Source organism: Mesoplodon mirus (assembly GCF_964341445.2).
Source record: "Mesoplodon mirus genome assembly, chromosome: 8".
NCBI classification, from domain to species: Eukaryota; Metazoa; Chordata; class Mammalia; order Artiodactyla; family Ziphiidae; genus Mesoplodon; species Mesoplodon mirus.
Window position 1 is genome coordinate 66,729,188 of NC_138984.1, and position 27,468 is coordinate 66,756,655.

General features: G+C 38.0%; 1 long non-coding RNA gene across 1 annotated transcript in view; it reads left to right on the forward strand.

Moving 5' to 3' along the window:
- The window catches only part of LOC309809650, a 222,977-nt gene that overhangs the window by 156,174 nt on the left and 39,335 nt on the right, over positions 1-27,468 (forward strand). Inside the window, exon 2 of the long non-coding RNA XR_014294886.1 lies at positions 9,768-9,826. This is a non-coding gene — a long non-coding RNA (uncharacterized lncRNA). The remainder of the gene's footprint in view (positions 1-9,767; positions 9,827-27,468) is intronic.

Genomic DNA, 27,468 nt, shown 5'->3' on the forward strand with positions numbered 1-27,468 from the left:
ACAGAAGTAATACTTATCTTTGTAATAACTGTCATGACAACTTCATTTCTTTCTCAAAGCTTCCTCTCACTTTATAAACCATTTTGCTTCACTTTTTGCAGAGTCCTCTCCCCTAGACCTGTGCTGAGGATCTGTGTGAAGCTGAACTTTGCATGATCTCCCTGGCACCATGCAAGGTTTGTCCTGTGTGTAGGTAGCCAACAGTATCCTCTGCTTTCCTTTCTGGGCACCTAGAGTGAACTGCAGTTAATCAATGTGTCAGCTTGTTCCCGAGTCTACAATCTACATTCCCTCCAGTACACAGACTCATATTTTCTCAGAGAGCCAAGTAGGGACATAGGCACTTTCCTTCTCAAGAATCTGCCAGATATTTCCAAGAAATCTAAAAGTGTTAAGGGCTATATGCAGAAAGCATGTTGATCTAGAATGCAGAACCTTGTACCTCAACTCACTGGCATTTCCTTGCTGCTGCTCCTCCCACCAGCTTCCCCTTGCACACACCACTGGACATCACTACATCTGTGCACTTCTTCCTGACGGTTGGCTTAAGTCCTTCCTACATTTTCAGGGTAATGGCCAGAAAGTTTTCCTCGGGAGCATTGTATGGAAGCTGGCAGGGGACAGTTATATAGGGAGAATGATGTTCTATTATACTTGGGTTTCTGTGACCACAGGGAGTCAAAGCCAGAGAGAAATATAAAAAAATAAGCCACAGTAACATGGCAGTGTACAAAGGTATGTCCTGCTGGTTTGAGGTGATCCAGAAAATGTTCAGGATGTTTCCCTTTCTTCTTCAGCATTGACAACAGAATCTACTGTTTTGTTTTGAGATTTTTGGGAAAGACGTGGCAGGTGAGGAGGTTAGGGTATAGATGTATGCAAACTTCAACTGTTACCCTTAAAGCTTAATTGACTCATCACTATTGGTCTAAAAATAAAATAAGAATGATCCACATGTAGCTGAATATAGGCTACAGTCTGGTTTTCCTCTTTTATTACAGTCTTTGGCTACCAGTGATCCTTTTACCTTTCCCTTCGGGAATGGGAAAGACAGAGAAGGACAAGACTCAGTATAACATTTAAACAACAGTGCTATCGTGCCTGTGATAGCCTTCTCCACGTGATGTCATGAGTAGCTGCTGTTGCCTTAGCAACACTACAGTGGTAAACAAAGATGTTTTCTGGATAGCTAGAGGAAATGTGGCTTTTATGCCATCTCACACCCTCCTTCCACCAACCCGCTACTATGGGTAGAAAAGATTTTCTTTCCTTTTGCTGTGAATTTTCCACCTTGAGACAGAATAAGTGAGGTGAGCCACAATTTTTTTCATCTGTTTATTTTTATGCTCCACAATTTTACAATGCTGGAAATTTTGTTGAAACACCCACTTGATTTAGAGACTATGATAGTGCATATCGCATTCTAAAAATCCCCTGTTGTGTGGCATTGCTAAGAATGCACAAGGGGAAATTTGGTGGTGTGAAATCTCAGGGTTATGACAAATTCGACAAGATGAGCTTGAATGACCTTACCTCATGCGGCCACACAGCCCAGTCTACTGGTGAGGTTCTCAGACACAGATAAGGCAGCTGAGGAATGGCTCTCTTGAGACAAATGCTGAGCCGCTGTAACCGGAGTAGAAAAAATAAATCTAGGACATTTTAAAGCATTGTTTAACAAGTAAAATAATGCGATGCAAAGAATGATGGAGGACAGACGAACATGGGTTTTTATAATTTCTCTATAAGCTCCACAACAAAGATGACAAATCATTATTGTTTTGTAAAAACAAACATATCTTTTAAAATTTAACTGGGAAAGGAGGATGGAAGGAAATAATGTGCCAAAAAAAAGCATTCATTGAAGTGTTTATTGGTGAACGTGGCTGTTTTTCATGAGACAATGACACCTACTCTAATATACAGAGAGGCAGAAGATTTTCAAAGGCACTGTTGCTTGAGATCTCTGCAATATTTTTCATGTAAGAAGGACTAACTCCTGTGAAAGGAAGGTTTTTAAAAAATATATATAAATGTAGATAACAGGATGTGAATGTATGTCCTCATCAGGCACATCAGCATGGATAGCTTATTTTCTATTCCCTGGGAGGAAATTAGATGCTTGGTTGGGATGCAGAAGCAGCTGGGCACATTTTGATTGGGGTCAAGATTGGGAAACAGTGGTTGGGACCTAGGATTTGGGTGAAGATGAGCCTGAATGATCCTTGGCTGATAAGCCTGGGTCAAAGCCTGTGATCTGGAGAGAAAACGTCTGAAGGGGAAGGAACTGGGGACCAGTGTTGTTACAGAAACATTTCTGTCCAGGATAAAGCCAGTTTCTCTGTTTGCTGAACCATAGCCTAAAAAAGCAATGTTCAGTATTTATGAGTTCTATTTCTTGATCAGACCACTGAGAGCAAGTTCCATGATTGTGAAGAGAGGAAGAGAGAAAAAGATTGACTTCTGGCATCTGAAAACATATTTCCCTCACTAACTCAACTGTGACTGTCTGCCAGAAAGCAGAGCTCTCTGTCTATGGCAACTGAAAGGTTATAGGAAAAATCGTGTAATGGTGGGCAGTAATAATGGCAGAAGGGAGGGGAGAGGACCGTGGAGATGAGAAGAGACAAGGGGAAAGATAGACAAGAAATTAATGGTTTCTAAGTTTCTTGTGTGTTTCTTCCTTTGTTTCCTCTCTACCTACCACTTCATGATTGCTGTAGGTTTGTACATGGAGTACCTTAATTTGTGAGCATCTGTTCATCTGATTTGAATTTTGTATTCTCTAGGGGAAATTCTGTAATGCAATGAGCATAAAATGAGTTGCAGAACCATTAGTTGCAGCAGAGGTGGGGAGGGGGTCTCTTACCTGAGGTGCTGCTTTGAAAATGTCCTCTGGTATTCCTGGTTTTCCTAACTAAATGCTATCAACCCTACACATGGTAAAATGATGTATATATTTTGCCGAGTTCCCTAAACAAGGAAGCTTTCAATGGAGGAGTATAAAAAGAATATTCTTTGAAAAAAAAATAGAGTCCCACTGGAATTCTGTAAACTTAAACCAAAGTAAATAAAACCTGGAAATTATTTTTAAAAGACTATATGAATCTTTGATTTATGCTAAAAGATTTAAAATCACAAAAAGGAAACATGTTGTTTAGGAGATTTTAAAAGTTTTCCAGTCCAACTCCCAACTCCCAATCTTTCCCCTAATCAGTGAATTTAGCGAAAGCCAGACATGTATGTAATTCCTAACGATTTTCAGGGAAAAAATTAAAACCCATACTACAGTTATTATATAATTTATCACCTAAAATGGAACATTCTACAAAGTGTAAGGAGGCATTTTAAAAATAATTATATTAAGACAGCTTGCATAACCTAGGACTGTCCTAAGCAAACTAGGCAACTGAAGTATGGCCACCCTACCTAAACCTTTGTCCTATAGAAGTGCACACTTAGTTCTGGAACCACTGCTGCAAACTTTTCTACAGATTGAAGGAGAGGTCACCATGTCATTATTCATCTTCTAATTGGGTTCCCCACATTTTCAGGACAGAAAGTTGAGACCCAGGAAAGTTTAACTTTCTCATGGTCTCGTAGCAACCTCTGCACCATTTTTCTCTTGTCTCTTAGGAGTATCCTTTCTATAGTTTCTAGATACTCAATATCTTATCACCTCCCTGAGACTAATTACAACCATAGCAGTAACTCCCCCGGGGACACAGTTTCAACAGTGTGATTGTTTCCCTAGCACTCTGCACTTATAAATTATACTAATTTTTCTAGGCCTCAAGGAATGGTTGTCTAGGTACTGTCATATTCAGAGTGATATTCAACTATGAAGTTATAATATTTCTTTCTTGATAATAGGAGAGAAACTAAATGTATCTTTCAGTATATCCATGGAGTATTTGAACAAGTTTAGGGATTGTAGTTGTCAACTCACCATTGTTTCTGGATGGTGGCTTCTTTTTCTACTTCCTCTTCTTGAGAGGAGTTCAATTTTGTTAGGGTAGAGAGAGAGGAAGACATGTCTAACCCTTATGTCTCTTTGCGCTGCTTCCTCCCTTTAGAAGCAAATACCAGGAATGAATTCTGGAGGAAAGAGGGCCCAACTAGCAGTAAAAGCACAAGAGCTGATGTTTCAGCTGAATCTTGAGGGACAGATTTATATCAACAAGGCCTTTAGGACACTATATACAGAGGTTTCAAAGTATTCAGGAGATTATATAATGTGCTTTGACTTTATTCTGTGTCCAGTGAGGAATAACTGAAGGGCTTTAAGTAGGAGAGAATATATAGTATGCACCTTTTAAGAAGAAACTCAGGTGGTTTTGAAAAAACTAGGTAGTAAGGGGATGCAATACAGTGTGACATAATGGCTGAAGACCAGCTAGAAGACTCTTGCCAGAGTTTGAATAAGAGGGGACAGATCTGAGCTAAGGATTTGACTGAGAAGGTTGATAAAAATGGATAGTTCAACAAGAGATTTAGGTATTAAACTTACAGGACTGAGTTTTCACAAAATAAAAATATGTGGCAAAACGATACTGAAAAACTTAAGGGGAGACTGTATTATGAAAAAATAGAATAGGAGAGGATGGCTGACAGGTTTCTAGCTATGGAAACAGGGTAATTGGTCCATTCTAAATTGAAGAATTACTGGAGAAAGAGGGAGTATTAGTTGGGCATTGGTAGCAATAATGAGTTACATCTAAGTATATTATTTCTATGTGTTCATGAGACATCAGTCACAGATGCCTAGAAACAATAAGTATCATCAAGTCCAACCCCCCCCCTTTCTTTTAATCAGGATACCAAGATTCAGAGGAATGAAGTAAGTTTAGGAAGATTACCCATAGTCTTACTGAAGAGTTAAAGCACCAAGCCTCTGACATTCAGTCCAGAGTTTTACTGTGAGTCTCTTTCTCTGGGGCAAAGTTTACCATGTCTTGCCATTGTTTATTTGGTTGGTTAAAAGAAAAATTGTTGAGTTAATAACAACATTTTAGGGACTTCCTTGGTGGCACAGTGGTTAAGAATCCACCTGCCAGTGCAGGGGACACAGGTTCGATCCCTGGTCCAGGAAGATCCCACATGCGGTGGAACAACTAAGCCCATGCACCACAACTACTGAGTCTGCACTCTAGAGCCTGCAAGCCACAGCTACTGAGTCCGTGAGCCACAACTACTGAAGCCCATGCGCCTAGAGCCCATGCTCTGCAACAAGAGAAGCCACCACAATGAGAAGCCCGCACACCACAACGAAGAGTAGCCCCCCACTCACCGCAGCTAGAGAAAGCCTGTTAGCAGCAACGAAGGCCCAACGCAGCCAAAAATAAATTAATTAAAAAACAACAACAACAACATTTTAATTCCTGGAAAGACTTTGCCTAAGTGTTGCCTTTTCCTTAAGTTATTGCCTTGTATGCTAACTGTATTTCATCAATTGTCTGCATTAAGAAATTGCATAAATGCTGCTTTTGGAGCAAAGTTCTATATGGAAGATGACACATCTCTGTGATGTCACAGGTTCCTGAGAGGGTTTTCTAAAGGCTTTTGCTGAAGGCAATAATATTCAGTCTGGGTGTCCCCATTTCCTCTTTTTGTTTTTTCTATGCAGCTGTGTTGGAAGCAAGCAGAGGAAGTAACCAAAAGTGGATCTGGATTCGAACGATTCTTGAACTTCCCTTTCCAGCATCTGTCTTACTATGGGGCAATTCAAACAGGAGGCAACCTCACAAACAGCCCTTTGTCAAAGCTAACAGCATGTTTTTCTTGTGAGAAATGCCCTTTTGCCTAATGTGAGTTTTGAAAAATGTTGCTCATCAAAAGTAGAAGTTTGACCTTCATTGGAGTACACTAGTGGTGGTAATGTCACCAAGTTCCTCAAAGTGAAGGCAGATGTTTGCAATAAGAGGTTGACCCTGCAAGAAAATATTTTAGGTTCACATTAAAATATCATTAATAAAAGATTAGTTTTTTAAGGAAGAAACAAAAAGCCTATGGCCTGTTTTTTCAGCTTCAAGACATTTCTCACAGGCTTTTCCATCTCTCTGATTCCAACATGATAATTATTTAAACTTATGGTGACTCAATGAAGTTTCCTTGGTTGTTTTGGTGTTTGAAGTTTATTAGAAGATGGCAACATCTTGAGATATTAGGTTAAATTTTAGTCCATCATCTACATTTTCACAATCTTGGTTTTTGTAACTCAGCATTTTTTTTTGATATTTAGGTTGATTTCTTATTGTGACTTTGTTCAACTTGGATTAGTCAGACAAGACTCCCACATTTTAAGATGCTAGTTGTGACTTTTACCTTGTAAGTCTCATGACTTCTGTCTTCTTACTTACTTCTGACTCCTAATTCAGAAATTACTGCTTTGCCGAAAAACTATGTTTTCTTTTTTGGTTGTTGTTTGGTCTTGCTTTGTTTTGGTGGCTATAGTTAAGGCAAAGATAGATGTTTGTTTATTTATTCCATGGCTTTGTGGTCTTTGGGCAAATTCTATAGCTGAACCACTCCCCACCAAATACACATACAAGTAGATGCCCATCCTGAGGCATGTCTCTACTTCAGGGGGATACAGTCTTAACCTGTAACAAGACTTCCAACTTGAAACACTCAGTTTATTAATCCTGCAATCACTTTAGTCAATGAAGTTTCCCACGATCTGTTTCAGAGCCTAGTGGTTAGGATTGTATCTGTGTATTAGCTGTGCTGTGAGTGACATACTTGCTGAAATGTGCACCAGTGGCTTTGACCCCCCTGATCGCATGAAGTAAGGGAAGGAGAGAGATGGGGGAAGCTCCATGACCACCTGATTCCCATGGAAGTTTTCCTTGTTTTGTTGCTGGAGCATTATAAGGCAAATGCTACTCACTTCTTTTAAGAAATCCCAGCTGCAGATGGAGTTGCTGACCACAACAGAGGCTGTTGCCAAAGCGCTCTGTTGGAATACGGCTGTGGCCCAGAAATAGTTGCAAATAAGCAGAAGTTCTCTAAAAAGAAAAAAAAAAAAAGGAAAATTAAAGCTCATGAAAAAGTTTTAATATAAAAGGAATTTTATCTATGGTTTTGTCTATATAAACACAGTTTGTGGGTTTACGGACCAAGTCTGCACTACTGTTCATATTGTTCAGGCTCTTTTGTTCTAGCTGGGTTGGGGAAACAGTTCCCTTGGCTTAGATGACATCAGGTCTCATTGGTGGCTGTGTAATATTTTATTTAAAAAACCCCACATAGTGTAAAAAAGTAAACTATAGTTAATAATTTGGTTACTTTGTTCAGAGAAGGTAACCTTTGATATTATAGCTATGGGCAGAACACACAGGTTGCCAGTTTCTTTTGTTCCATTTTATGATGCTATGTGTTGTGTCTTTGGGGAAATACCTTCACATTTGTTATTTTCAGTTTGCTGTGACTCTAAACATGTCATTAATCTCATACTGTGAACAGAATATGGCAATGGGGAAAAAAAAGCATATGGCTGGATGTATCAGTACTATTGCTTCAAACTGCAGGCATGACCCTGGGGTGATGACACACACTGCTGAAGATTAGGATGAAGATCTTCCACCGTACGATGAGTTATAAGAGAGATTTTTGGTGAATAGCCATTTGGAGGCTTTTTAGGGAATCAATAAATAACACTCCTTTTTTTTTTTCCTCCTGAGCTTGGAACTTATTGAAAAAGAAGACAGAAGCCAAACATAAAGAAACCAAAATAGTAGTTTTGTATGTATAAAATTTGCATCAGAGAATACAATTTACTATGTGGCCAAATGGACATTTAATATTTTCTTTATTCTCCCTTATGGATTTAATCTAGCACTCAAATCTGCTGGAATTCCTTTTGCAGGGATGGGGACAGCCCACATGGTTGAGAGCAAAATACAATGCCCTCTCTGTATAGGCAACCAGCTTGGTAAGGGAGCACAGCCCACAAGAGGCTTCTCCCAAACTCACATCACACTGACTCACTCATCCTCCCAGAGGGAAGTGTGGGAAAGGAATGAGGAGAGAGAGGCCAAGGGAAAAGGAGTAGGAAGTTCCTCATAGGAATATGAGGCAAGAGAAGTTGAGACACCCCCCACCCCTTAGCATCCATCCGCAGCATAGAGAGGAGAGTGTGAATGATAATTGGTGCAGAGGGAGGGGTCAGCACCTTAGAAGTTCTAGAAGTGAAGTAGACAATGAGCCTACTGGGTAAAGCAGTTAAAAATAGGTGAGAACAAGAATGTATGGAGAATAGAAACCAGTGTTTATGGCCATTTTTGATGGTTCAGATGGACAGGTAAGAGGCTGAACAGCACATTTGACAGGTTTAAAGGGCTAAAAGTACAAAGAATCCAAGTTCTGTCGAGGGGTAAACCCTGATGGATCTTACTTTACCTATGTTTGGAGCCCCAAAGTGTTGCATCCTAGGAGAAAGGGTAAATTAAAAGCAAACATGTTCTCAAAGGAACTGCAGCTCATTTTAGGATCCCTTTTAACCCCTATAATTGAACTGAGGTGATCCCAGAATTATGATGCCAACAGGCAACTGACAGAAATGAATACAAATATTTTCTGATAGAAGATAACACCATCCTAGTCCTCAATTTATTTATACAAACAATATTACAAATAAAATATCTGGCACATAGTTAAAAAATACCCATGCACATGCAGAGACAAGATAACAAACAGGAATAGGAATGAATGGAAATACAAGACAATAGAAATAGATCTTCAGTGTTCCAGATATTGGTGTTATCATAGACCATTAAAATAACTATCATTTTTATTGTTCAAGGAAAAAAGAGACAAGACTGAGAATTCTGACAGGAAAAAATAGAAACTTTAAAAAGTAATCATATTGAAGTTCTAAGTTTCAAAGTACAGTAACCCAAATTAAGAGCTCAATGGTTGGGTTTAGTTGCAGATTAGATGCAACTAAAGGAAGAATTGATGAGATGGAATATAGGTCAGAATAAATTATACAGAATGAGTCATGGAGTGACTAAAGGAATGGAATATGCAGAAAAGAGCATAAGAGAAGACACAATAAGAAAGTGAAAAATATGTAATTGAAATCTCAAAAGAAGAGGAGAGAGAAAACAGGGCAAGAGCAGTATTTTAAAAGAGAATAGCTGAGAACTTTTGAACACTGATGAAAGACACATCACAAAGCCCTGAAAATCCTGGGCAGCATAAATAAAAAGAAGGAATATCTAGATACATGGTGGTAAAATTGTTGAATTGTTGAATAAAGAAGGCAAACAAAATTTAAGTCAAGTGAAGGCAGGATTCTTGTTGTCAGTGGTAAGAAGGCAAAGTAAATGTAAAGATCAACAATAATGCTGAGAGCTGACAACAGAATCTTCAAAATCTTGATACCTGATTGAAAAAAAAATAACTATCAACCAATAAATCAATCCCTTGTGGAAAATATGCTTACAAAATGAAAGTGGGACTTCCCTGGTGGCACAGTGGTTGAGAGTCCGCCTGCTGATTCAGAGGACACAGGTTTGTACCCTGGTCCGGGAAGATCCCACATGCCGCGGAGTGGCTGGGCCCATGAGCCATGGCCTCTGAGCCTGCGCATCCGGAGCCTGTGCTCCACAACGGGAGGCCACAACAGTGAGAGGCCCGCGTACTGCAAAAAAAAAAAAAGAAAATGAAAGTGAAGTAAAAACATTTTCAGTTAAACAAAAGTAAGATACTTTTTCACCAACAGACCCACAATGGAAGTAATAAAAGTGAATATTCTTCTTTAGGTGGAAGAAAAATGACTCCATGTGGAAGCTCAGAGATGTTCCCAAGAGAAACAAAAATGGTAAGTATATCATTCAATAAATTAGTATTATCTGTTTAAAATAATCATAAATTTTTATGTCATTTAATATATATAAAGAGAATTAAAATAAATTATAACAATGTTATCTAAATTGGAAGAATGAAATAAAGTGTTTTAAGATTCTTCCATTGTCTAGGAAGAGGGTAAAGTACCAATTAATTTATTTTATAAGTCTCTAGGGTAAGCGCTGAAAAAATAATAAAAAAGCATATAAATTCCAAGCTAATGGAGAGAGGTGGTAAAGTAATAGAAAATAATCCAACAAGAAGAAAAGAAAGAAGCAAATAAATAACTTCATAAAACAAAACAAAGACACAGAACAGGTGGGATAAATAGAAAGAAGCAAGTAATACAGTAGATTTAAACTTTACATGGATAGGTAAAGCTGAATAGCTAAAACAGTTCTGAAAAAGAATAAAGTGAGAGAAATTAGTCTACCTGATTTCAAGACTTTTACTATATAGCTAGAATAATCAAGGCTGTGTGGTATTGGCAGAGGGTAGACATTTAGATCAATGAAACAGAATAGAGAACCCAGAACCCACATAAACATAGCCAATTGATGTTCAACAAAGGTGCAAAAGCAATTCAATAGGCAAAGGCTAATTTTTTTTTTTTTTTTTTTTTTTTTTTGCGGTACGCGGGCCTCTCACTGTTGTGGCCTCTCCGGTTGTGGAGCACAGGCTCTGGATGCGCAGGCTCAGCGGCCATGGCTCACGGGCCCAGCCGCTCCGCGGCATGTGGGATCTTCCCGGACTGGGGCACGAACCCGTATCCCCTGCATTGGCAGGCGGACTCTCAACCACTGCACCACCAGGGAAGCCCCAAAGGCTAATTTTTTTAACAAATGGTGCTAAATCAATTGAATATACATCCACTGCCTCCCCAATAAAAAAGAACCTAAACCTCATGCAAAAATTAACCAAAAATGGATTACAGATTTAAATGTAAACATAAAATCATAAAGCTGATAGAAGAAATCATAGGATATAATATTTAGGACCTAAAGTTTGGGGAAAGAGTTCTTAGACATGACACCAAAAGCAAGACCCATAAAAGAAAAATACTGGGCTTCCCTGGTGTCGCAGTGGTTGGGGGTCCACCTGCTGATGCAGGGGACGCGGATTCGTGCCCTGGTCCGGGACGATCCCACATGCCACGGAGCCATGACCACTGAGCCATGGCTGCTGAGCCTGCGCATCCAGAGCCTGTGCTCCACGGCAGGAGAGGCCGCAGCGGTGAGAGGCCTGCATACCGAAAAAAAAAAGAAAGAAAGAAAAATACTGATAAGCTGCATCACAATTAAAAACTTTTGCTGTACAAAATATCATATGAAGAGGATGAAAAGACAAGCTACTGACTGGGACGAAATATTTGCAAACCATATGTCTTACAAAGAACTCATATCTAGAATATAGAAGAACTCTGAAAACTCAACAGTAAAACAATCCAATTAGAAAATGGGCAAAAGATATGAAGAGGCCTTTCACCAAAGAGGATACATGAATGGGAAATAAGCACATGAAAAGGTGTTCAACATGACTGGACATTAGGGTAATGAAAATAAAGACCAAGATGAGACATCACTACATACGTATTAGAATTGCAAAAATAAAAAAATAGTGACAGTATCAAATGCTGGCAAGTATGTAGAGAAAAGATCTCATACATTGGAAAGTAATATGGTACAGCCACTTTGAAAATCTGTTTGGCAGTTTTTTAAACAATTAAACACACGTTTACCATACATGTTGTCAATTGCATTGCTGGGCATTCCTCCCAGAGAAATGAAAGTGTATTTTCACACAAAAATCTACACGATTGTTCATAGCAGTTTTGTTTGTAACAGTCAAAAACTGGATAAAACCAAAATATCCCTCAATAGGTGAATAGTTAAACAAACTTGATACATCCATACCATGGAGTCCTACTAAGCAATAAAAAAGAAGAGGGACTTCCCTGGTGGCACAGTGGTTAAGAATCTGCCTGCCAATGCAGGGGACACCGGTTTGATCCCTGGTCTGGGAAGATCCCACAGGCAGCGGAGCAACTAAGCCCATGGGCCACAACTATTGAGCCTGCGCTCTAGAGCCTGCGAGCCACAACTACTGAGCCCACGTGCCAGAATTACTGAAGCCCACGTGCCTAGAGCCTGTGATCCGCAACAAGAGAAGCCACCGCAATGAGAAGCCTGAGCACCGCAATGAAGTGTAGCCCCTGCTTGCTGCAACTAGAGAAAGCCTGCATGCAGCAACGAAGACCCAATGCAGCCAAAAGTTTTTTTTAATTCTTTTTAATAAATTAATTAAAGAAAGAAGAAACTATTTGATACATGTAATAATTTGCATGAATCAAGGGCATTATGCTTGTTGAAAAAAGATCTCAGAAGGGTTACACACTGTATGATTCCACTTATATAACGTTCTCAAAATGAAAAATTTGTAAAGATGGAAAGTAGATTAGTGTTTACCATGGTTTAGGGCTGGTGAGCCTAGGGGGTGGCTGTGACTATAAAGGAGTAGCAAAAGGGAAACCTTTGTGGTGATGGAATAGTTCTGTTTTGTTTGCGACTGTGGTTACACAAACTTATACAGGTGATAAAACTGCATTCTATGTACACACATTGTACCAATGTCAAATTCCTGGTTTGGATATTATACTATAATTATATAAGATGTAAAGTAAATGAAGTGTACAAGAATCCTTTCTGTACTATCTTTGCAACTTCCTATGAATCTATAATTATTTCAAAGTGTAAACTTAAAAAAAAACTGCACAAATTTATCAGTAATTATATTAAATATAGGATTAAATGCTCCAATTATAAGACAAAAATTACCTGACTAGATTTTTGTTTTTTTAAGCTAAATTCTGTTTACAAGGGGTATTTTAAAAACACTGAGATACGGAAAGTTTGACTGTAACAGGATGGAATTGGTAACTAAAGAAACGTGGTATAAATTATCAGACAAGGTCAGTTGAAGCAAATACTGCTTGTGAACAATCATGTGGTTTTAGAGATCTGTTCTTTTATTTGCCTAGTGTTTTACAATTAGCCAGACCATAATATTACTACGACTGACATAAAAAACAAAACAAAAATTCATGCCTCACTAATGATGGAATAGAACCATTTCACACACACACATGCCATGTTGTAGTAGTTAAACATTAACTTAATTTTTAAGTAACTTAAAAAATTGGTAGTGTGTTGTTGTAGTTCATCTCATGACTGTTTCCTAACACTCTAACCAAGTTTATTCTATACACATGATTTTGTTTTGTTTTTCTTTTATTGTCTGGTTCTGTTTCTACCTGCCCTATGAACTAAATGTTCAAGGACCTTTGGCAAATAGTATATATCCTATTGTTTTAAGCTTGCTTGTTTATTCTCCTATTTTATTAGTAGCCATGTCTGGATTTCATAAATAACTTCTATTGATTTTGTACTTAACACTCTCAGTATTATACAACTGTTCAGAAAACAGCAGCGTTATTAAAATGCAGAAAGTAAATGGACTTCTGGGAAGAGGAATATTCAGTGAACATCTAGAGAAGGAACTAAAGAGTTTTTATAAACATACATAAAAACAGCCATTTTGCATGTTAAAATCAGTTTATTCCATTGCAGTCTCTCCCATGGATAATCTTTTTCTTTCCACTGAGAAACTCTAATAATGAATGATCCATCATGAAGAGACCCTATTTGAAAATGAAAGCATAAAAATTTCCTGTGAGATTTAGATAGCATTTAAATTTATCTTTATACGTATACTGCTTGAATACTAATTGCTGCTTGCCCAACTCCGGAACAATACTGTTATTATTATTAATAACTTTAAGATAATGATTAATTAGACCATTTTATATAGTCTTGTAAAGTTTTATATTTCATAAGGCAGTTTTCATAAGCATGTTTATATTTGGCCTTCACAATGTGCTAAGGGTTATTTATGGCCATCGTTCTTATTCCCACTTGCAGAAAAGGAAACTAAAGCTCAGGGATGTTGCCTGCCTTACTCCAAACCACGAAAGTATTCAATGGCAGAGCTTGGTCTCACACCTAGTCTTCATAACTTCTAGCCCAGTACTGTGTTTACCTTGTCACACTGCCTTCCTTCCTTTAGTGACAGAAGTGCAGTGGCTCCTGCTCTTTTAAAAGGATTATCTCAGGAAGAAGGTACATACGCCTCTCTGACACCTTCCTCATTCTATGCTCGGGCTTCAGGCTTCACTTTTCCTGAAGCCTATAGTGCATGGGGACCATGCTGTAATCTGCCTGCTGTGAATTTGTGTTTCCTCAGCACATTTATATATTTGTTTCTGCAGCAGCATGTGGTCCCATGGCAAATTCATGGCAGGCTGATTGCTGGTTTTCTTTGCCTCCCAATGTCAGTTGAAGCCAAAGTGATCAAATAAAATCCAAATCAGGCAGAGTGCAGTGCCAAGCACAGCCCATATGAAAAACCCCAACTTTGAAAATAAGATTGGCAACGTTATCGGTATTGAATACTCTGATAAAATTTCCCTGAGAAATGCAATTAAAGACTGCTGAAGAATAGAAATGAAAACAAAGTGTTGGTTTTCTTCTCAATTTTAAAAAGAAGACAACTTTAGTTGGATTCACATCCTAGTCTAATTATTGATTTCATCACCACAAATGAAAAACAGAAGAACTATAAGGAGGTTAAGATCCAACAAAAACATAACAAAATAGTGGGGAGGGAGTGGAAGGAATGTGGAGAAATTGTATGCAAGGGGTATAAAGAACAGCCATTTTCAGAAGAGCTTTTTGTAACTAGGAAAGATAGATCTTGCAGTCACTTGCATTTCAAAAGTTTCTATGCATTCAAAGCCTAGTGCCTGTCTTAAAGTGAGCCTGAGGGTTTCACAGTGACTGGGATGCAACTAAGCTATTTCTGGATGATGGGATTCATCTGGCATGGCAGGGTGGCCTTGTGCACACAAAAAACACTTACAGTCATTTTTTCTCTGACTAATTTATACATTAAAAATAAACTGCCTTAGAAGCGTTTGCTTTTTTGGATGACTTTTGGAGGGTCTGCTGTTTTAACCATTCCATAGCAGAATCTGCTCTGTTGTATACAGAGTCAGCCTTTGATGTATGTAGAACTTAGACAAGGTCAATCTGAGAACTCCAAAGAAGATAATCAGGAAAGAAACTTATGAAAGTAAGGCAACAAGCATTAATAAAAGAAGTTGAGATTTTTTTTAAGGGAAATTTGGGAAGAAGGGAGAGTTGGTCATGGGAGTATGATCAAGAGTGGGTTAGACTAACCACTGAGCTGGCCATTGCCCAGATTCCTTCAACTGGGCTGTTTCCCAAACTTCAGTCATTCTCAAAACATGTTCTTGATTGTTTCCATATCACCTTTCAAACTGCTCAATCTTTTATTTGATATTTTTATTTGAATTATGCTTCTTTAAAGCAATTTTATGTGACATATCATAAATGGAAAACCATTAACACCTAATATAGACAGAAGTATAGAAGAAAATATAATAACAATTTCATTAAATTCTAGCAGTATATATTATTGTTTGCCCTAAATCCTAAGCTTGAGGCCTCACCTTTTCATTCTTGCTAGAAAAGGAGATTAAGATGTGGTAGAGGAGTTTTAAACTTACATCATCATTAAACTGATTCTTCTTCTTTGATGTAGTCTGACAGTTTAAAGGAAAATTATAAATTGCATAGTATCCTTAATTTGTAACTAAGTACTGGTGTTACTGTTTGGTGGTTTGTTTTTTATTTCAAGCACCACAAACCATTATTAGGAAAACATGAAGTAAATCACTGTAAATATTCATGTAAATAACATGAACTGATCACTGTAAAGTCATTTCCAAATATCGTTACTTGGGTGAATCAGCCCCACTCTCCACTGCTCCCTGTATACAATTTGCATCCTACTGACCAAGATTGAAAGATTCGAAGTAGGAAGCCTAATTGGCTTAGAGAATGCTTCCATTTCTTGAATGGTGAAGGCAGGGTGTTTGAGCGACAGTTCCACAAGAATGTGTGCAATAAGGGTATGGTAGTTAATTTTGTGTATCAACTTGACTGGGCTGTGGGATGCCCAGATATCTAGTTAAACATTATTTCTGGGTGTGTCTATGAGGGTGTTTCTGAAAGAGATTAGCATTTGAATTGGTGGATTGAGTAAAACAGGTGACCTTCCCCAATGTGGGTGAGCATCATCCAAATTGGTGAAGGCCTTAGGACAAAAAACTGAGGAAGCTTGAACTTGCTGTCTGTAAATTGTGTGATAATAATTTACATTAGGACATTCAATATTTTGTAATATTTTTTGCAGTAATAATCTATCAAATATAACTCCATTGCAGTACTTGAAGATTATATATATATATGTATATATATATATAAAATTCTTGGTTAAATTTGACAATTGACAATCCAGTTGCCTTAGACTCAGTAGAGTAAAATTTCTCCAAATTGAAATTAATTTAAAACTATCTAAGAACTATAATATTTCAATAAAAAGTTTAAATTTGTCATTAGAAAATTACATAAAATTCTTAATTTTATCAATATAATTAATGATTGTGCTGAAAAGAAGTAAAAAATAATTTTTCTGGAAAATATATGATAATTATGATTTAGGCATGATTTTATTTTTTATCTATTCAAACACTCTCATTCCAAAACAGAATGCCCAGACATGTGCAATGATAATTAAATTTAGGCATCTTTTTATTTTACTAAATTTCAGTCATATAAAAACCATGGATTTACAAATATTCTAAAATATTATTATTTAAAAAATATACTTTTTCTAGGTAGTATATTTCAATCAACAGCTATTTGTGACATGCAAGTTTTAAATATGTAGCACTCTCAAATGTTTGGAGCAAGACTATAGAAATAGAACAGCAAATTTAATCCAATGAAAGCAAAATGAAGAGGAAAATAGATAAAAGAAGAAATTAACAAAATAGAAAACAAGCCTACAGTTGAGAGAACTGACAAATTTCTTTTAAAAGCTTATAAAATTGTAAATTCCTCATGAGATTGATGAAGACAAATGAGAGAAGGCAAAAATGAACAATAGCAGATATAAAAAAGGGGGTACATCACTACAAATCCTCCAAACATTAAAGCCACCATGAGAGAATATTATGAGCAAACAGCAGATGAAATGTAGGAATTTCTAGGAAAAAAAAACTTAACCAAAATTCAATCGGGAAGAAATAACCAATTGAATTGTGTTGTTAACCATTAAATCTATTGATTTTATAATTAAAATTATTCCCCCAAAGGAAATTCTAGGCTTAGATGGTGTCACTTGTGAGTTCTACCAAATATTTAAGAAACAAATAATATCAATCTTACACAAACTTTTTCATAGAAAAGGAATGACTTCCCAACTTACACTGTGAAGTAACATAACCCTGTTTCCAAAACCTAACAAGGACGGTAAAGAAAAGAACAATAATAAGGTAGTCAGACTCATGAACCAAATCCTGCAACATACAAAACGCATAATATATCACAACCAATTTAGACTTATTCCAGTAATGCAAGGGTGATTTAATATTCAAGAGTCAATCAGTGTTATCCACCAAATTAACAAAATAGAGGAGAAAAATAATATATTCATTTCAATAGATACCCAAAAATAGTATTTGATAAAATTTAGCATCCATTTATGGTTAAAAATTAATAATCCTTACCATACCAAGGACACATAGGTTGATGGGAAAAGATAGACTTTTCAAAAAGTGGTATTAGTTTAACTACATATTTTTTCCAAACAAATACACAAATAGAAAGGAAAAAGAAAGTTAACCCCTATCTCACACTGTACACAAAAATTAATTTCAGGTTCACTGTAGATCTAAATATGAAACACAAACGAATGCAGCTTGTATAGGATAATAAATTAACACATTTTAATGTTCTTGGGATATGGAAAGATTTTTTTTTAACAGGATACAAAATATATCAACCAAAAGGGAAATAATCAATACTTTTGACTACAATAAAAATGATCATTTCCATTCATCAAAAGATACCATTAAGAAATGAAAAAGCAAGGCAATCAAAATAATAACAAAGATCTTATATCCCTTCAAATGAATAAGAAAGTCTACCTATAGAATAATGGGCAGGAATGTTGGACAAGCACTTAGAAGATAGATAAATGGCTAGTAAACAACCCTGTCAGTAATAAGGAAAATGCAAATTAAAATTACAGCGAATAATGTCCAAGAACTGCTCAAGGGATAAACAGATTACAAATATGTTCCTACAATGAAATGCAACTTGGCGATAAAAAGGAGCAAACTACCAACACACATTACAACATGGATGAATTTCAAAAGCATTATGCTAGGTGAAATAAGGCAGACACAAAAGACTACATACTCTATGATTTTATTTATGTAAAATTCTAGAAAAGGCAAAATTATAATGACAACAGATTAATGGTTGCCCAGGTCTGTGGGTGGGGAAGGGAATTGGCTGTAAAGGGACAGGAGAAAGCTTTTTGGGGTGTTGGAAATGTTCTATATCTTGTGTGTGGTGGTGGATACATGACTATTTGTTTTGTTAAGAATCACTGAACTTATTCATACCCTGAAAAAATATAAGCAATAAAAATAAATGAATCACTGTACCAATATGAATGCATTTTTAAAATACAGTGTTGAGAAATAATAATAATAAGGGTATTCATATGATCAACTTATAAAAACTCTAAACTACAGTATTCTAAGCCATGATAGTAGTCACCTTTGGGCAGAGGGAAGGGAGTAACGGTTGGGAAAGGGCATGAATTGGGAGAGGGTCTCGTGGGAGCTGGCAGTGTTTAGTTCTTCAGCCAGGTAGTGAGTTCATGGGTGTTCATTTTGTGATGAGTTCCTGAATTATGCATTTATGTTTTCAGTACTTTTCTGTTGATTATGACAAATGTCTTGCTGTTGGAAAATGGGGACATGATTAAATGTGTGGTTTTGTTTTTCATTTTTTTTGAGGTGGGAGATACTTGAGAAATATTACTTTTTCGTGAGACTGATTCATAGAGAAAAATGGAAGGAAAATGTTTTGAAGGGACAATTAATAGTGCAAAATTTCTGAGGAGAGAGGATTTAGAGTTTAGCTGAAAGAAAATTGGCCTTTTATTAATCAGAGGGAGAAGGAGAAATGTGCACATGTAGGTTTGTGGATGGAGAGCACAGGGAGTTCCTGTCTCGTGGCTTCTATTCTCAGTAAATTGGAAATGAGGTGACTTTGGGGGAGGAAGTAGAAAGATGAGCAGGTTTGCAGTTTGAGAAGTGTAAAGGAGTTTGAAAAAGTAATTGCAGAGGGGAATGTGAGATTGACCTCGAATTCACTTGTTAGTGTTATGGGCCCAAAATGGCTTGGTGAGTTGCATATGTTGTGGGAGTCCTATGAGAAGAGCTTCTGTTCTGGACTTAGACTATAGCAATGTGTAGTTTGGCCTCTTTAACATGCTTACTGTGGCTAATTTCCAGATCTCAAGGGGGCACATGGATTATACATGAAATCGCTGTAGCTCTAAGTAAGTAACCACAACTAGTTCTGGGAGTAGCACACAGAGATAGAGTCACGAATGAGATCTGCATCTGGTGTAGGGAAGGTGACTAAAAAAGAGGAACATTTGCCAACAGTCACAGATATCTTGACAATGGGGTATTCTTCGAATACAACCTGTGTATAAAATTAGAGGAAACATTCTCATACCTGAGTTATTTGTCTAAGTCATAGAATTCAAAACCAAAGAAACATCAAAGTATGTGCTTATCAGAAATGGCTAGATGTGGATCTTATTTTGCCTAATGCTAATTTCAAATTCAGAGGGAAAATTAGCAAGAAAGTGTTAATGAATCAACAAGAATGGGTTTACTATTTATGTCTACTCTTTGAAAGTAATTCAAAGCAGTTGTCATAGAGAGGATTAGCCAGTAGTATTATTCTTGTGTGTGTAATCATGTAATCTTGTTTTTAATAAGATTTATACTAATCTTGTATATTGGAAGGGATATAATTCCTTTGAGGGTAATTATAGTTACTTTATCAAAGTAAAGTGACACCCAGCTCAAACTATTAGGCATCAGTAAAAGAGATGAAAGTTTATTTTACTCCATTAAAAATATATAAAAGCAAGCAAAAAATTTTAAATAACATTCTGGCATTGAAACCTTATTATATTTTGTTTTAGATTTTAAAATCATCTACACATTTTCCTGGGGAACTATCAAGAGAAACAAAGATAAAAATAGGTAGTCAGAGAATGACAGGCAAAAATATAAACACATTTTTCTTTTTCCTGTTGGCTCCTTCTTGTGCAAGTTGAGAAATAGAGATATAGGAGAAAAAGAGGCTTTGGAGAAATTTAAAGCAAAAGATTTACCTTCAGGCTCAGATAGGAAGCAAAGATTGGTAGACCCACTTGAAAGTAGATCTTTAGATTTAGGATTAATTATTAAAAAGAAAGGGCCTCCCTGGTGGCGCAGTGGTTGAGAGTCCGCCTGCCGATGCAGGGGATGCGGGTTCGTGCCCCGGTCTGGGAGGATCCCATATGCCGCGGAGCGGCTGGGCCCGTGAGCCATGGCCGCTGGGCCTGCGCGTCCGGAGCCTGTGCTCCGCAACGGGAGAGGCCACAACAGTGAGAGGCCCGCATACCGCAAAAAGAAAAAAAAATAATAAATAAATAAATAAATAAATAAATAAAAAGAAAGATTATAATCAAAGATTGTGTATATAATTAGTGATCAACTATTCAGTTAGAGGATCTTAGATGCCCAATGTGGTCTTTGAGTTCATTTTGTTAACTGAATTTGTTTTATTTTATGAGAATAATACTTGATTATTTTTAAGGTTAAACAATAAAAATACATAAATGAAAAGTTAATATTCTCAACTCTCTTTGTTCCACATTGAGCTAACTAATGTTAACTGCTTGCATCTTTATTTCTAGATATTTCTGTGTTTATTCAATCATACGCAAAGAGGTGTATTTTCTGTGTGTGTGTGTGTGTGTGTGTGTTTAAAAACAAACATGGGGGGCTTCCCTGGTGGCACGGTGGTTGGGAGTCCGCCTGCCGATGCAGGGGACGCAGGTTCGTGACCCAGTCCGGGAGGATCCGACGTGCCACGGAGCGGCTGGGCCCGTGAGCCATGGCCGCTGGGCCTGCGCGTCCAGAGCCTGTGCTCTGCGACGGGAGAGGCCACAACAGTGAGAGGCCCATGTACCGCAAAAAAAAACCCCAAAAAAACATGGGATCTACCTCAACAGATTACTCTGAAATTTGATCTTATCACTAAAAATGTATCATGGCCATCTAGTCCAACAAGTAGATATAGTATAATTTTACTCATTCTTATTAATACCTTCAGAATATTATATAATATGTATATGCACCATCAACTACTACTACATTCTACTACTAATATACATTCAAGTTATTTTAAGGAATTGGCTTATGTGATTGTTGAATCTGCCAAGTCTGAAATCTGCAGGACAGGGTATCAGGTTGGACACCCAGGGAAGAGTTTGTGTTGCAGCTCAAGTCCAAAGTCAGTTTGGAGGCAGAATTCCTTCTTCACTGGGGAACCTTAGGCTTTTCTTATAAGGCCTCCAACTGACTGAATGAGGCCCACCCACATTATGGGCTTTACTCAAAGTCTACCAACTTAAATATTAATCCCATCTAAGTATTAATTCATGGCAATGTCTAGACTGGTGTTTGACCAAACACTGGGTACTGTGATCTAGCTAAGTTAAATTAACCCTCACACTATGTATATTCCTCTGAGATTTGCTTTTTTCATTCAACATTTTGTTTTTGAGATTCTTCCAGACTGTAGTCTTAATTCATTCAGTTCTTCTGCTACATAGTATGCCATTGCATTAATGTATCACAATTTATTTATCCATTTGTTCCTATTGATGAACATCTGAGATAGTTCCCTTTTTTTTTTTTTTTTTTTGGTTACAAATAGTGTTGCATTGAACATTTTGGATTATGACTCAGTGTTCAAGTACAAGAGTTTCTTTAGATAATATACCCAGAAGTAAACTTGCTGGATGTTAGGATATGCACATATTTAGTTTACATGATAATGCCAAATTGTTGTTCAAAGTGATGTGCCAGTTCACACTCCCACCATCAGTGAGACTTGTGCCTGTTGGCCCCATCTTGGTCTTGTGAAGCTTTTAGATGTTTGCCAGTGTTTTAATCAAAAATAGGACTTCTGGATTCTCTCATGGAGTCTGCTAAATACTAGCTGTGTGGCTATTGTCACAAAGGGTCCTTCCAGCCTTCAATTCTACTGGTTCCAAACTCTCACCTCAAACTACTCAGGTAGATAATGTCAGAAAACAAATCAACATCACACCAACTTACTGTGCACCAGCACTGAAGACATTTAATTTAACTCAGCTCAGGATGTTCACTGGGTTAATGAGCTAGAATATAAATCAAGCCATTGGGTGTCAGTTTCTGAGTAAGGAATCTATATGGTTGTTTTTACACAGGACAGTTGAGTAGGAATGGAATTACAGTTTGCCTACGGCAAAAAATAAAATAGTTGCAACTGAATTTTTCATGTTAAACAGATGTTACAAAGTCATTTAAAACAGCACAGTTCACTATGGGTTTCGTACTATTTAACATATTTTCTATTAGAGGGCTGTGAATTTAGGGGAACCAGGGACAGTTGAATGAAGCCTGAAAATTTGAGAGCTTTGTTTTATCAAGTGTTGGTTTAAAGAAGCCTTTTTTGAGCTTTTAAAAAGCAATTTTCTCCTCAACTTACTATTTCAAAACGGGCTTATTTCATAAGCTATCTTTTAAAATGAAAGCCTGTGCTATTCAAACACACAGAAATACTTACTGTAAGAACAACATTTTTGGACTTCAGGAAGAATCAGTGATTCCATTTCCTTCTCTTACTAGTGCCAAATGGAATTTGGATGAAAAGTTTCCCATATGAGTGGTAACCATATGTGTGAACATCAAGAACTTGGTATAAAAGTTGTCTAAAAGAAGGCTACTACTCTCTTAAACAAGTGCTGTTTAGAGATAGACCAGGGTCAGCATACTTCTCTCTAAAGGGCCAGATGGTAACTGTTTTTCGGCTTTGTTGGCCATACAGTCTGTTGCATCTACTTATCTCTGATGTTATAGCTTGAAAACAGCCAGAAAAAAAACCCCATAAATAAATGGGTGTGGCTGTGTTCCAATCAAACTTTACTCAAAAAACAGGTGGTGGACTGGACTTAGCTTGCAGGTTGTAGTTTCCCAACCCAATTTAGGCCATTAAGTAAATGATATTAAGTATTAAGCATAATGCACAGAATATTTGTTACAAAAAAGACTCTGATGTCCCTCTAATGTGAGATAATCCTTGCCATTCCTCCTTATTATCACTTTTTCAGAGGATAATTGCACCGGACTTTATGTTGAGCTATTGGTACTGCATTTAAAAAGGTTAATGCAATCCAAGCACATGGTATATCTCTCCATCTGTTTGTATCAGTTTTAATTTCTTTCATCAGTGCCTTATAGTTTCCTGCATATAAGTCTTTTGTCTCCTTAGATAGGTTTATTACTAGGTATTTTATTCTTTTTGCTGCAATGGTAAATGGAAGTGTTTCCTTAATTTCTCTTTCAGATTTTTCATCATTAGTGTATAGGAATGCAAGAGATTTCTGTGCATTAATTTTGTATTCTGCAGCTTTACCAAATTCATTGATTAGCCCTAGTAGTTTTCTGCTAGCATCCTTATGATTCTCTATGTATAGTATTATGTCATCTGCAAACAGTGACAGCTTTACTTCTTCTTTTCCGATTTGTATTCCTTTTATTTCTTTTTCTTCTCTGATTGCTGTGGCTAAAACTTCCAAAACTATGTTGAATAATAGTGGTGAGAGTGGACAACCTTGTCTTGTTCCTGGTCTTAGAGGAAAGGAAAACATAAACAAGATGAAAAGACAACCCTCAGAATGGGAGAAAATATTTGCAAATGAAGCAACTGACAAAGGATTCATCTCCAAAATTTACAAGCAGCTCATGAAGCTCAATATCAAAAAAACAAACAACCCAATCCAAAAATGGGCAGAAGACCTAAATAGACATTTTTCCAAAGAAGATATACAGATTGCCAACAAACACATGAAAGGATGCTCAACATCACTAATCATTAGAGAAATGCAAATCAAAACTACAATGAGGTATCACCTCACACCAGTCAGAATGGCCATCATCAAAATATCTAGAAACAATAAATGCTGAAGAGGGTGTGGAGAAAAGGGAACCCTCTTGCACTGTTGGTGGGAGTGTAAATTGATGCAGCCACTATGGAGGACAGAATGGAGGTTCCTTAAAAAACTAAAAATAGAACTACCATATGACCCAGCAATCCCACTACTGGGCAGATACCCTGAGAAAACCATAATTCAAAAAGAGTCATGTACCATAATGTTCATTGCAGCACTATTTACAATAGCCAGGACATGGAAACAACCTAAGTGTCCATCATCAGATGAATGGATAAAGAAGATGTGGCACATATATACAATGGAATATTACTCAGCCATAAAAAGAAATGAAATTGAGTTATTTGTAGTGAGGTGGATGGACCTAGAGTCTGTCATACAGAGTGAAGTAAGTCAGAAAGAGAAAAACAAATGCCATATGCTAACACATATATATGGAATCTAAAAAAAAAAAACAGGTTCTGAAGAACTTAGGGGCAGGACAGGAATAAAGACACAGATGTAGAGAATGGACTCAAGGACACAGGGAGTGGGAAGGGTTAGCTGGGAAGAAGTGAGAGAGTGGCATGGACATATATACACTACCAAATGTAAAATAGATAGCTAGTGGGAAGCAGCCTCATAGCACAGGGAGATCAGCTAGGTGCTTTGTGACCACCTAGAGGGGTGGGATAGGGAGGGTGGGAGGGAGATGCAAGAGGGAGGAGATATGGGGATATATGTATATGTATAGCTGATTCACTTTGTTATAAAGCAGAAACTAACACACCATTGTAAAGCAATTATACTCCAATAAAGATGTTACAAAAAAAGTTTAATGGGTTCCTTCTAAGGACATTAATGCATTTCATGGGATTGTTTATAAACAAGTTTTGACTGATTGAATCTGTTTATATATTGATTGTAACAGTGCTTCCATGAGGTGGGAGAAGGGCTGCTCAGCTAGGCTGGTTAAGGCCGCAGATTTGGCACGTGTTTAAGCTTTTAAACCAATGACCCACAGGGAGTGGGTGAGCCTTTCCCCTTGCACCTGTATCCTGTTGGCAGTCAACATTCCTCCCACTGCCTACCACGTGCCAGCTTTAGGAGGCAAAGTGCACACATTGTGGCTTATCACAAGCTGTTTTGCCTCTTTCAAAATCAGCTGAGCACTGCATGAAATACAGGGTGTGAACCTGCACTGGCAAATCCTGCTTAGAGCTAATAATCATTAACAATGATCCCAGACTTTCATGGGTATCACATACCAGCCAGTGGCTGTATTTAGATGGACCATGGTGTGTGTGTGTCTGGGATGTGGTCTGGAAGGAAGGTAATGTCCCCTTTTATTTCTCAGGAGCCCATTTTCTTCTCTCCATTTTCATACCACTCCTCTAGTGAGAGTCACCATCTATCTTTCTCTTAGACCTCTAGAATCCTTTCTCTGAGTCTTCTCACTTCACTCTAATCCATTCTCTACACAGCAGCCAGAGTGACCTTTTAAAAATGAAGTTCTCATCATGCCACTGCTTGACTTAAATTTCTTTTTTGGCGTCACACTGCCATTAGGAGGAAGCCACAATTATCATGACTTTCTCTCAAGACTATTCATGCTCTGACCCCAGCTCACCTCTGCACCTCATCCAACTCCACTCCCTCCCATGCTCCTGTGTTTCAGTTGCTCTCGCATTGTTCAGTTCCTTGAACTAACTCTCTATGCTGGCTCCCACCTAGGAGCCTTTACTCCTTTACACATGCTATTGTCCTATTGATCATCTGTTTATAGTTTTGATTTCTTAAATAGAGAAGAGAGTACAATCCACTATAATCTGTGCTCTCCAACTCACATTGTATAGGGTCTCAACTTGTTCTACCAATTACTGCAAGTCTTATATGTTGCTAATTAAATTAATTATTATTTAGTAATTGTTGTTTTTGGCAGTGGTCTAGAAATGTAAAGAAGAAATTCAGTGATTTTTTTTTTTTTTTTTTTTTTTTTTTTTTTTGTGGTACGCGGGCCTCTCACTGTTGTGGCCTCTCCCGTTGCGGAGCACAGGCTCCGGACGCGCAGGCTCAGCGGCCATGGCTCACGGGCCCAGCCGCTCCGCGGCATGTGGGATCTTCCCGGACTGGGGCACGAACCCGTGTCCCCTGCATCGGCAGGCGGACTGTCAACCACTGTGCCACCAGGGAAGCCCAAATTCAGTGATTTTAATCAACAAGATACATGTACCTCACCTTATGAAATACCAGTTAAAGAGTCCTTGAAGCAGTGTTGCCAAAGGCAATGACTTTAAAAATTTGGCAAATCTGGAAATTTCCCTGATAAATTGAGTTGAAAAAAAGTTAACTTCCATGTAAAATGTATAGAAATTTGAGTCAAATATAGGTTTATGTTGGTTATAATCTGTCTTGTGCATGGCTTAATTCCCTTATCCAAGAAACAGTGTGACTTAAGCTCCCCCAGCCCCTAAATATGGGGTTCATGTTGCCTTTTAGTAGCTCTTTAAGTTCTCCATAGGCTTTTATGAAAGCACAGAGATTTCAGCCAACATAGTTTCCAGGATTTCCATCCACAAACAAAAGTACCTTTGTGAGAGCTATGGGATCCAGGTACGAGATTGTTAAACCCAGATTTAGTCCAAGGGGACTAAATTTCAAGAAGGGGAGCCATTTCAAGAAGGCAATCTCACACTCAGGTGACTGACTCACCAACAGTGGTCCCACTACAGACCTGGAGACAGCTCTGTACCCTGAGGATTCGCCTACAGCTCCATTTGGCCTTGGTCATGTCACCACCACTATATGCCTGGGGACCTGGGAAGAGTCAAGACCACCAATGTATCATGTAACAGGCATACAGACCTAAGTCCTAGCTGTGGACCCTAAAGTGGTCTGTGAACCTGCTCCAGCACCTTTCAGTTGCAGTACAGGTGTCCCTGGAAGTAAGCCCACCAGACTTGGTCAGACTGTAGATTATGAAAGGGCCCTTAACTTGGCTCCAGTCCATGCTGGTCACAGTCAGCCAGCAATCTTGCTGGCAGAGAGAGCTGCCAGGAGACACTCCCAACTAAGACCCAGGAGATCCTTAAAGTATCCTACACTCAGCTTCAGCCTCTTGAGTTGCAATCAAGGAGCAGTACAGCCAGCCCAGGGACCTGCAGGGAGACATGCCTCTCTGTGCCTCCAGAGCCAAGTTTGCAGACCTCAGTTTTGGCTGTGGAACCTGAAACAGTCCTGAGGCTTAGTTCCAGCCCCTCTCAGCCATAGACCAGGGCCAGTCCTGCCCACCCCATCCAGTGATCAGCCAGGAACCTTCCCTGGGACCTGGATGGAGACACACCCATCTATGTA